This window comes from Salvelinus sp. IW2-2015, linkage group LG26 (assembly GCF_002910315.2).
Source record: "Salvelinus sp. IW2-2015 linkage group LG26, ASM291031v2, whole genome shotgun sequence".
NCBI lineage: Eukaryota > Metazoa > Chordata > Actinopteri > Salmoniformes > Salmonidae > Salvelinus > Salvelinus sp. IW2-2015.
This window is the reverse complement of record NC_036866.1, coordinates 14559902-14572192: the sequence shown is the minus strand read 5'-3', so window position 1 is coordinate 14572192 and position 12291 is coordinate 14559902. Positions and strand designations below refer to the sequence as shown.

At 43.3% G+C, this 12291-nt stretch overlaps 1 pseudogene; it reads left to right on the top strand.

The window, feature by feature from the left end:
* The first annotated feature begins 566 nt into the window (after window positions 1–566).
* Window positions 567–12291, top strand: part of LOC139023075 (uncharacterized) — a 56632-nt pseudogene continuing 44907 nt past the window's right edge.

The following is a 12291-nucleotide window of genomic DNA, read 5'->3' as shown; positions in this document are numbered from 1 at the left end:
GATTGGTCGGAGGATGCATGACTTGACCTTCGCCTCTCCCGAGCCTGTTGGGGAGTTGCAGCAATGAGACAAGATCATACTTGGATATCATGAAACTGGGGAGAAAAAAACAACAGCACGTAATTAAGAAGTGCCCACCCAAGAAGGCTCAAGGTCATTGGCCACAGATAAAATTATGTCAAATCACGTTATAGCTTTGATTGGACTGATCATGTCAACGTCATACTTCAAAATCTTAGCTAGCAAGCTAGCAGTCATCATGAATCAAGTTGACATTCTACTGGCAAATCCTATTCAATCCTTGTCATATGAAATTAAATGATGAAGTTAAATTATAGATAAAACGTATCGCTGCTCATCGGCCATTGGACATAAACATTACACAACAAGTTGGAAATTGTAAATTCATCAATGAGGGGTTTGGAAGGAATCAGTGGCTAACTGCAAGCATTGCAAAGCAAACACTAGCCTGCTATTCAGTGGAGTTTTCCAAGTCTGGGTTTAAGGGTCTCTTTTCCAAGTTTAAAATGATAAACATTCAACATTGGCCAWGTTGTAAATCCAGCATGACTTCTGCCGTGTTCAAAACAACTGGAAACTCAGAACTGGGAAATCTCAGACTTCCGTGAGTTCATGTCAACTGAGAACTGAAAAAGAAGAGCTTTGACTCGGAAAACTTTCTAGAGCTCCGACATGAAGATCACTGATGTCATGATTCGACCTTGTTTTTGACTTTTTGACTTGTTTTTGATTGTAAATAAGATTTTGTTCTTAACTGGCTTGCCTAGTTTAATAATAGTTAAATAAAAATGTTTTGAAATGATTTTGCAGTTGCTGTACAACTCCCGCCATATTATTGTAGCTCTCTACATTTACTTTGTATTATCATAGCTGCTGTAATAGTCTCTACTTACTATTGTATTAGTTTATTAGATTAATTAGTATATTAGCATTAGAGAATACACTGAGCGTAGAAAACATTAGGAACATCTGCTCTTTCCACAAAATAGACTGACCAGGTGAATCCAGGTAAAAGCTATGATCCCTTATTGATGTCACTTGTTAAATCCACTTTAATCAGTGTAGATGAAGGGGAGGAAACACGATAAAGAAGGATTTTTAAACCTTGAGACATGGATTGTGTTTGTGTGCCATTCAAAGGGTGAATGGGCAAGACAAAAGATTCAAGTGCCTTTGAACGGAGTATGGTAGTAGGTGCCAATCGCATTGGTTGGAGTGTGTCAAGAACTGCAACGAGTTTTTCATGTTCAACAATTTCACGTCTTTGTCAAGAATGGTCCACCACACAAAGGACATCCAGCCCACTTGACACAACTGGGGGAAGCATTGGAGTCTACATGGGCCAGTAACCCTGTGGAATGCTTTCGACATCTTGTAGACCATGCCCCAACAAATTGAGGCTGTTCTGAGGGAAAAAAGGGGGTGCGACTCAATATTAAGGTATTCCGAATGTTTTGTACACTCAGTGTATAATACATGTAAAATGTGTCAAATTGCTGGAAATCAGCTTTAAAACTGAATTTTWAAGCTGATACTAATTTTAAATAGCTGATACTATTTGAGAAGGTCAGGTCACACACATTTTCTAGGGGGTAAGGTCTGGATGGATATTGTCATTTATCATTTATCATAGTAACAAACCCCCACCTTGCAATCCATACAAACCCAAAATGGTTACACCCCTCTTGTTGGCAGAGAGGAAAAAATATCAGTTTTAAAGCTCATTTCCTGCAATTTGACACATTTTACATGTCTTCTATTTTACATGTCACTGAGTGTATACACNGGCAGAGAGGAAAAAATATCAGTTTTAAAGCTCATTTCCTGCAATTTGACACATTTTACATGTCTTCTATTTTACATGTCACTGAGTGTATACACTGAGTGGTCAGTGTATACACCCACCCCCCCCCCCCCACAATTCAGCTGAAACTGAATGGTGGGGGTTGGCCGATTTACCTAGCAGCACTGGACTTATTGGGCATCTCCCTCCTCAGACCCCTGGGTGGTGATGACCCTCTCGCTGCAGGTCCGACGCTGACCCTACCATTCTCTAGGGTCAGAAGGATCTCAGTCACAGACCCCATGAAAGCTTTCGCCCTTAGCCAGGAGATGACATCTCTCCTGGAGAAGGGAGCAGTCACACAGTAAAAGCATCAGAACCGCAAGATTACTTTTACTCAAACTGTTTCCGAAGAAAGACGGAGGCTTCCATCCAGTTCTGGATTTAAAACAGTTAAATGTTTTCCTAAAAGTTCTCGCCTTTTACATGTTGCGGATGTTCAATGTTCTCCAGATCGTAGCCACAGGGGAATGGTAGACTTAAAGGACGCTTACTTTCAAAGAAAATAATATAAAATAAAATGTTATTGGTCACATACACATGGTTAGCAGACGTTATTGAGAGTGTAGTGAAATGCTTGTGCTTCCAGATCTGACAGTGCAGCAGTATCTAACAGGTAATATCTAACAATTCCACAACAAAACCTAATACACACAATCTAGTAAAGGAATGGGATAAGAAAATATAAGTATAAAATATATGGATGAGCAGTGACAGAGTGGCTGCTAAGATGCAATAGAGAGTAAATAATAGATAATGAAAGATACAGTATACAGTATATACATATGAGATGCGTAATGTGAGATATGTAAATATTCTTAAAGTGGCACTATTAAAGTGACTAGTGTTCCATTTATTAAAGTGGCCATTGATATCAAGTCTGTAGGTAGGCAGCCGCCTCTCTGTGCTAGTGGTGGCTGTTTAACAATCTGATGGCCTTGAGACAGAAGCTTTTTTTCAATCTCTCTTTCCCAGCTCTGATGCACCTGTACTGACCTCGCCTTCTGGATGGTAGCGGGGTGAACAGGTAGTGGCTTGGGTGGTTATTGTCCTTCACGTTCCTGTCTTACCGGAACACAGACGTTTTCTACAGTTCCCCTTCCAAGGCCAGGCATACCAGTTGGTGATATTACCCTTCAGCCTCTCCCTGGCTTCTCGTGTCTTCACAAGATGTGTGAGTGCAGCCCTGAGCTTCCTCCACCTACAGGGAATCAAGATCCTTCCTTACCTCAATGACTGGTTCATCTGGGCCCCCTCTCACAAGAGTGTGGCCGAGAGCACAGCACTGACACTGACCCACATCACTGTCTTACCGTGAAGAACGAAAAGAGCAACTTAACATCAAGCTAAAAGATCACCTTTATTGGCATGACTCTGAACTCCTGCACCATGAGGGCATATATAACCCCTCGGCGCATGGACAGCGTTCTTCATCTTCTGCAACAATTCCAGTTGAACATGTTGGTGAAAGTASGAACGTTCCAACAACTGATGGGCATGCTCGCTGCGGCCTCCTCATGACACCGTTAGGCCTGCTATCTTTAAGACCACTAAAAGAAGAGAMGACTGAGGTGCCCAATGTGGGACAGACTATTAGTAAGGGGGCAGGACAGACTGGTAAGGGAAGGGGCAAAGATGTGCCAGCTTCCAAATCCCGCTGGATGGAGACACTGAGTCATGAGAAGAAAACTAAAACAAAGACACTGAAGCAGAAATTAGACAGAGTTTTAACCTGTGAAAACGAGCAAACTGAAGCTAACAGGTACCTCACATAAAACCATATTGACAAAAGAAGGAAGAAATACAGGATCAACGGCTAAAAAGAGCAAAACTATGAAAAACCAAGCGCCAACTTTGGCAGCTGCAAACAAAAAGCACACTATACCAGCTGCACCGGATGCTGCTGCTCCTGTGCCTATTAAAAACGCCAAAGGGAAGGGGAACGCCTCGAAGGAGCCGGCTCCTGAGTTGTAAGAGGCAGAGGCCAGAGCCCAGGAGCTGGCTGAGCTGAAGGAGTGGGAGAGGAAGGCCGAGGCCCGGGAGCTGGCTGAGCTGAAGGAGTGGGAGAGGAAGGCCGAGGCCTGGGAGCTGGCTGAGCTGAAGGAGTGGGAGAGGAAGGCCGAGGCCCAGGAGCTGGCTGAGCTGAAGGAGTGGGAGAGGAAGGCCGAGGCCCGGGAGCTGGCTGAGCTGAAGGAGTGGGTGAGGAAGGCAGAGGCCCGGAAGCTGGCTGAGCTGATGGAGTGGGAGAGGAAGGCCCGGGGCCCGGGAGCTGGCTGAGCTGAAGGAGCGGGAGAGGAAGGCCGAGGCCAAGGCCCGGGAGCTGGCTGAGGTGGAGGAGCTAGAGACAAAGCTCAACCAGTGGGCTGTGTTGGCCAGCACGTGCAGGACAACAGCGAGGCCAGGGTGTACGGGGATGTCCAGCGTAGTGTGCGCTGCTACCTAGAGGTCTGTGTGTGCTGTGAGAACATCGACCGTGCCCATCGCTTCCTGTTCAGCCACCACCGCATCAGCCGGCGCAAGCTGCTCCACATAGGTTTCTACAACATCATGATAAGAGTCTGGGCCAAGAAAGTAAGTGCTGCTCACTCTTGTATTTCTATGGCATGTAGAAATATCCTAGAATGATGTGGTATTTTAGAGACTTAGAAATTATGCATGACCTCCTTTTATATCCATCCAAGGTCTGTCTGTCATGTGGCGTGTTCCCTAATGCATTACACATAATAGAGAATAAGATAGAGAATTGTCCTGAGTTTATCTCTTCTTGTTGAATTGTAGGGTTCTTTGAACCAGATTGGGTGAATCTAGTAGAAGAGGCAGGTCTGAGGCCTAACTTTGGCTCCGACTGGGCTGCTCTCGAGTGTATGGGCCGGACCTCTAATTGTTCTCCATAGCTAATCAACAGGTAGGCTAACCCACAGACATATCCATTTACAGCTTGGAAATCCTACTGTAACGCTAGGTAAAGGTATATSAGTTTTACATGTGTAGCCTGAGTTTGCCACTAGATGTCAGGCTCCTAGTAGCTTTGCTGTTCTTGTTTCTCTGTATATTTATTCTAGCCACTTCTGGGATTTGGTGTTTGAGTAGGTCTAGACAAGCTGCTGGGATTCACAAAAGCCTGCATTTATTTGTAGTATTCAGATGCCTTGAAGCATGTAGSCCACGTAAACAACAACATACCCTTGACCAAACTGTAAACAGATCTCCTCAGATGTTTTCACTTTTGGTAGATAGGCCTATTTAATGATACTATTTTATTTTCCAACTAACTTTAGAAGTAATATCCCACCCCCCTCTATTTTATACTATGGCTTGCCTTTGCCCACTTTTAGAGCAATTCATACCCTCTAGCAAGCTGCTATAATAAATAGTTCCTTTAATATGTTGTAGAGTGGGGCATTGTGGGCTATTGTTGAGGGCTGTGGAGAGGTGTTATGAGTGCCAGTGAAGCGTCTTTCCTGGAAGTGAGGTGGCAGGACAAGTGTTATACTTCATCCTACCTGACCCATCATTTCTTGCTTTCCTCCATCACTGTCTATGGACCTATTGTGGTCTCAACAGAAACCAAGTGGAGGAAACTGTTTTCAAGTGGACTGGTTATTATCTGCACACTGTTTTGTAAATGGTTAATTTATCCTCCTGACATATCTTTCTATGTTGTGTTTTTAATTGTGTCGACTCTTGGCCAACCGAACTGGAGCTTGGGACGTTGTGAATACTGTAGCAGAGTAGCTATAGTGTCAATAAAGGACACAGTTACTGACTCATTCCAACCTTTTCTCCTCAAGGACACAGTCACACAGCAGAATGGATGGTGATCAATAAGTTGGGCATCCTGGTTGAGAAATCACCATTAAGTGATATTAATTTAATTTAAGCCAGAGACTGCATGCTGCCTCCAGACATATATTAATTGCATGACATTTAGCATGGATCCACACATTAACCATCACGACACTGTTCACCTCTAGCTCTCCTAGGACTAAATCTATCATAATGAATGTTTCTGATGTAGGCCAGGCCAGTCTGCTGACTGACTATACAGAGACCGGGCCAAATGTATTTCAGTCAGCCCAAATGGATTGTGATTGATACTGCATGTTTTTTGTTTCTTAACATTCTGCTGTTAGTAATTTGATTGTGCTCATTGGACAAGTACATTTGACAGATTATTTGGAAGCTTGGTGAAACTCAATTTGTCAACATTAGAATGTTATGCTGACTAGAACTTCAGGCAAATTGATTCAAAACGGGGGGGGGGGGGGGGGGGGGTTCTGCAAAAACCATCCGGTATTAAGGTATGAGTATTCATAATAACACACAGATTTAGTTTTAGGTTTTGTTGAACGTCAGAACTGCAACTTGCTTGAATACAGAGTCACGGCAGAGAATCTGTTGACCCTTTGTCAATCTGCGGTTGTGGTGAGTGGTCTTTCAGACTATCAGGCTGACCCTCTTGTCTCCAGCTATCCCTCCCTACTCTATATTGTCCCCTGGGGATGTCACCTTATGCCGTGTGGCCAATGACAGGTTGCAGAGCATTGATCACTGTGTAAGGTGATACCGAATGACAGGTTGCAGAGCATTGATCACTGTGTAAGGTGATACCGAATGACAGGTTGCAGAGCATTGATCACTGTGTAAGGTGATACCAATGACAGGTTGCAGAGCATTGATCACTGTGTAAGGTGATACCAATGACATTGTTGTTCTGCGGTGTTGCTCTCTTGCTCCCTCTTCAGCTAGTACAAATTTTTCTCACACTCTATTCTTCCTCCCCTTTCCCCAGGCCTAATCCCCTCTTTGTTCAAGTGACACTCACATTGCTCTGAGAAAATGACAGTACAGGGAGAAGACTTTAAATCCTATCCAATGTGTCGTTCCCGTCTAAAATATTTTTAACGATACCCAACACATGCAAAGAAATCAGGGTGACGTAAAGAAGGAGGATTCCGTTTGGGTCTGTGAATGCCTAAAGAATTTGAGTGGTGGCAGTGTGGGCAGCTGCTAATTGATGAGGGTCTGCCTGGTGTTTAAGCAGGATTTTCAGCAGAAGGTAATTAAGGTCCTGTTATTTAATCACTGTCTTGCAGAAAGGTGTGGAGAGTAAAGGAATGCTCCCTCATTGTCAGAGACTGATGACAAATCTTACCCCTTCCCGTCCCTTTGTCTTTGGTACAGTATTCTGTCTTACTCCACTAGAGGGGAGTGCTAACACATAAGCCCACCAGGGCTCTCGGTCTCTGGGTTACAACGTGTTACACATCACATGCCACAGCCATGGCTAACTCTACTTTCCTGAAGCATTCATACAGTGCTCTGAAGAGTCACATATAGGAGCAGTTTAAGAGCAGACATACAGGTTGACTAAGGTTTGTCGTACATCTCAGCTTTGTCTCTTGTTTGGTTCACTAAGGCTCCATCGGTTATCCAAGGGTCTGCTTTAAAATATCCAGGCCTTAGTTTCCAAACCAAATCAAATTGTATTTGTCACATGCTTCGTAAACAACAGGTGTAGACTAGCAGTGAAATGCTTACGGGTCCTTTTCCAACAATGCAGAGTTAAAGATAARAATAGTGACACGAGGAATAAATACACAGTGAAAAACTAATAACAATTAGGAGTAATGGCTATATGCAGGGAGTACCAATACCAAGTTGTTGTGCAGGGCTACGAGGTAATTGAGGTAGCTATGTACATATAGGTAGGGTTAAATTGACTAGGCAACAGGATAGATAATAGACAGTAGCAGCAGCGGGTAGCCATTTGATTAGCTATTTAGCAGTCTTGTTTAGCAGTCTTATGGCTTGGGATATAAGCTGTTCAGCGTCCTGTTGGTTCCAGACTTGGTGCACTGGTACCGCTTGCAATGCGGCAGCAGAGAGAACCATCTATGGCTTGGCTGGCTGGAGTCTTTGACAATTTTTTTTGCCTTCCTCTAACACTGCTTGGTACAGAGGTCCTGGATGGCAAGGAGCTCGGCCCCAGGGATTTACTGGGTCGTACCCACCACCCTTTGTAGCACCTTGCGGTCGGGTGCTTTGCAGTTGTCTTTTTTAGCTTCAGTTGTTGCTCCATACACTACCATCTGTATTCCACTGGCTATGTGTGCATTGCTATCTCCTGAATTGAGCAGTCCAGTAACGGCAGGTGTGGAGTCTCTGGATGATAACATTTGAATAAACATATCATCGACGTGCTCCGTGACCATCTGTCTGTGGACTGCCTGATTTTTCCAATAAGTCTGAAAGCACAGTATCAATGCAAATATTATGTTTGTTATGCTGGCATTGTCATTCAGCATAATAATGCCATGCATAATGAAATCGGAGGTGCTTTTAATTTAATTAAGTCAACATGGGGCCGCAATTAACTATATCAGACACTTGACCCCATTCACGGTTGACTTCTATGTTTTTAAATGGATGAAAATGAATTCCTAACTTTTTACTTCAAGCAAATAAGATAATATTACCTACAAATTGTTATCAACACTTGTAATTAATCCATTGTAATCCATCAATGGATATTTGAAAGAAATATGGCAAAATTMTACTTTTTAGGGAATACTAAGATATTTTCTATCTTGTCACTGACATCGTGTTTCCTGTTCTTTCCTTAGGGTCCTGCATCAGATGGAGGAGCACGGCCTGCCTGTGGAAGAGCTGTTCAGTCTCTGTGTGTTCAGGCAGGATGAGCAGGACATGGTGCTCAGGGCCATTACACACTGGAACCAGACCTTCAGCCCAGCACCAACATTGTCCTGCTTACCTGCTCCTCACCACTGGTCAAATACTACAGAGTTAGGACACACGTCAACCTATGAGAAGAGTAGAGTAGAGTAGACAACACAACGTATGAGTAGAGTAGAGTCGAGTAGACACCTCAACGTATGAGAAGAGTAGAGTAGAGTAGACACCTCAACCTATGAGTAGAGTAGAGTAGACACCTCAACGTATGAGTAGAGTAGAGTAGACACCTCAACCCATGAATTGAGTAGACACCTCAACCAATGAAAAGAGTAGATACCTCAACCAATAAGTAGAGTAGAGTAGAGACCTCAACCCATAAGTAGCGTTGACACCTCAACCCATGAGTAGAGCAGACACCTCAACCCATGAGTTGAGTAGACACCTCAACCAATGAAAAGAGTAGTTACCTCAACCCATAAGTAGAGGTAGAGCAGAGTAGACCCTTAACCCTTGAGTAGCGTTGACACCCACACCCATGGGTAGAGTAGACTCCTCAATCCATGAGTAGAGTTGACACCTCAATCCATGAGTTGATTAAACCCTCACCAATTGAAAAGAGTAATACCTCTACCCATGAGTAGAGTATAGTGCGAGACCTCAACCATGAGTTGAGTAGACACCTCAACAATGAAAAGAGTAGAAACCTCAACTGATGAGCTTGAAGTAGAGAGAGTAGACACCTCAACCCATGAGAGCCATTGACCACCTCACACCATGGGTAGAGTAGAATAGAGACCTCACCAGATAGATCACCCATGAGTAAGTAAGATGGCAGAGTAGACCCTAACCATAGTATTACCCTAGAATGACGTATGAGAGTACAGACCATGCGCCATGAGTAGACACCTCAACCAGAGTAGAGTTGAACACCGCTGACCAATGAGTAGAGTAGACACCTCAACCCATGAGTAGAGTAGACACCTCAACCCATGAGTAGAGTAGACACCTCAACCCATGAGTAGAGTAGACACCTCAACCCATGAGTAGAGTAGACAGCTCAACCCATGAGTAGATTAAACACCTCAACCATGGTTAGAGTAGAGAAGTTACCTTAACCCATGAGTAAGGTAGAGCAGAGTAGCAACCTTAACCCATGAGTAGAGTAGACACATCAACCCATGAGTTGAGTAGACACCTCAACCAATGAGTAGTGGACACCTCAACCAATGAGTTGAGTAAACACCTCAACCAATGAAAATAGTATATACCTCAACCCATGAGTAGAGTAGAGTAGAGACCTCAACCCATGAGTAGAGTAGAGCAGAGTAGACACCTCAACCCTTGAGTAGAGTAGACTCCTCAACCAATGAGTAGAGTAGAGTAGACACCTCAACCCATGAGTAGCGTTGATACCTSAACCCATGAGTAGAGTAGATACCTCAACCCATGTGTAGAGTAGACACCTCAAACCATGAGTTGAGTAGACACCTCAACCAATGAAAAGAGTAGATACCTCAACCAATAAGTAGACGAGAGTAGAGACCTCAACCCATAAGTAGCGTTGACACATCAACCCATGGGTAGAGTTGACACCTCAACCCATGAGTAGAGTAGACTCCTCAACCTATGAGTAGAGTAGACACCTCAACCCATGAGTAGAGTAGGCACCTCAACCCATGAGTAGAGTAGAGACCTCAACCCATGAGTAGAGTAGAGACCTCAACCCATGAGTAGAGTAGAGCAGAGAAGACTCCTCAACCAATGAGTAGAGTAGAGTAGACACCTCAACMAATGTGTGGACTAGAGTAGACACCTCAATCAATGAGTAGAGTAGACACCTCAACCCATGATTAGAGTAGACAGCTCAACCCATGAGTAGATTAGACACCTAAACCCATGGGTAGAGTTGACACCTCAACCCATGAGTACAGCAGACACCTCAACCCATGAGTTGAGTAGACACCTCAACCAATGAAAAGAGTAGTTACCTCAACCCATAAGTAGAGTAGAGCAGAGTGACACTTAACCTTGAGTAGCGTTGACACCTTCAACCCATGGTAGAGTAGACTCCTTAATCCATGAGTAGAGTAGAATAGAGACCTCAACCATGAGTAGAGTAGAGACCTCAACCCATGAGTAGCGTTGACACCTCAACCCATGAGTTGAGTAGACACCTCATCCAATGAAAAGAGTAGAAACCTCAACTGATGAGTTGAGTAGAGCAGAGTAGACACCTCAACCCATGAGTAGCATTGACATCTCAACCCATGAGTAGAGTAGAATAGAGACCTCAACCCATGAGTAGAGTAGAGTAGAGACCTCAACCATGAGTAGAGTAGAGCAGAGTAGACACCTCAACCCATTGAGTGAGCGTTGACACCTCAACCCATGGGTAGAGTAGACATCTCAACCCTTGAGTAGAGTAGACACCGCTACCAATGAGTAGACACCTCAACCAATGAGTAGAGTAGACACCTCAACCCACGAGTAGAGTAGACACCTCAACCCATGAGTAGAGTTGACACCTCAACCAATGAGTAGAGTAAAGTAGACATCTCAACCCATGAGTAGAGTAGAGTAAACACCTCAGTCAATGAGTAGAGTAGAGTAAACACTTCAATTCATGAGTAGAGTACTAATCTCAACCCATGAGTAGATTAGACACCTCAACCCATGAGTAGAGTAACACCTCAATACATGGGTAGAGTAGACACCTCATTCAAAGAGTTGATTAGAGTAGACACCTAAATCAATGAGTAGAGTAGAGTAGAAACCACAGCCCATGAGTAGAGTAAAATAGAATCATTCTCAAATCTATAGTAACTAGAATGGACTAGAATAAAACACAATAGAGTAGAACTCTTCTTCCATTGTTGGATACAGAAATGTGTATCTTTGGCCCTGCCATGCTGTCTGACACAACATGCTTCTTCTCAGGCCAGGCCTGGATGTCTCTCTGAAAGCATTGGTTGGACTGTGTCCTATAGACCATGGTGGAAAAAGTCCCCAATTGTCATACTTGAGTAAAAGTAGATTCCATAGAAAGTTACTCAAGAAAAAGTGAAAGTCACCCGGTAAAATATTACTTGARCAAAAGTCTAAAAGTATTTGGTTCTAAATATGCTTAAGTATCAAAAGTAAATGTAATTGCAAAAATACACTTAAGTATCAAAAGTTTAAAAAATTCTAATTCCTTATATTGAGCAAAGCACAAGGCACATTTGTCTTGTTTTTAAAATATGCGCATAGCCAGGGGCACACTCCAACACTCCAACACAACATAATTTACAAATGAAGCATGTGTGTTTAGTAACTCCAAAAGATCAGCGGCAGTAGGGATAACCATGTGTTCTCTTGATAAGTGCGTGAATTTGACAATTTTCCTGTCCTGCTAAGCATTCAAAATGTAACGAGTACTCTTTGGTGTCAGGGAAAATACATTTGATTTACTTTAGGAATGTAGTGAAGTAAAAATTGTCAAAAATATAAATAGTAAAGTACAGAAACCCCACAAATCTACTTAAGTACTTTAAAGTATTTTTACTTAAGTACACCACTGCCTATAACAAGCTCAATCATGGTGGGGGGTTTTTACATATAGAGACTTGTTGATGTCCTGGTAGAGCAAAGGAAAAGAACATTTGGGAACAGCGAAATCTTGATGAATTTATTAATGATGACGTTGTCCTAGAAAAACAACAACTGACAAAGCTGGATTCTAGGACTAATGA